The following is a 237-nucleotide window of genomic DNA, read 5'->3' as shown; positions in this document are numbered from 1 at the left end:
ACTCGGTGTTATTATTTTTTCCTAACTGAAAGAACTGCTCGGGTTATAAAGATGGTGATTAGTAGTCAGCTCTTTTCCGAATTACCTTGAAGAACGGAGCAGTTTCGCCATTTATCTCATCTCAAAAGCCCAAAAAAAAAATCAAAAAGTAGAACGTAAATGACTTTTGGAGAAAGTGAAGTTGTAGGAGGTTTTCTCATGACGTCATCGCCGCCATGTTGATGGATGAAAACAAAA

Source organism: Montipora capricornis, chromosome 14 (assembly GCF_036669925.1).
Source record: "Montipora capricornis isolate CH-2021 chromosome 14, ASM3666992v2, whole genome shotgun sequence".
Taxonomy (NCBI): Eukaryota; Metazoa; Cnidaria; class Anthozoa; order Scleractinia; family Acroporidae; genus Montipora; species Montipora capricornis.
The sequence above is the reverse complement of the archived record's forward strand: the minus strand, read 5'-3'. Positions refer to the sequence as shown.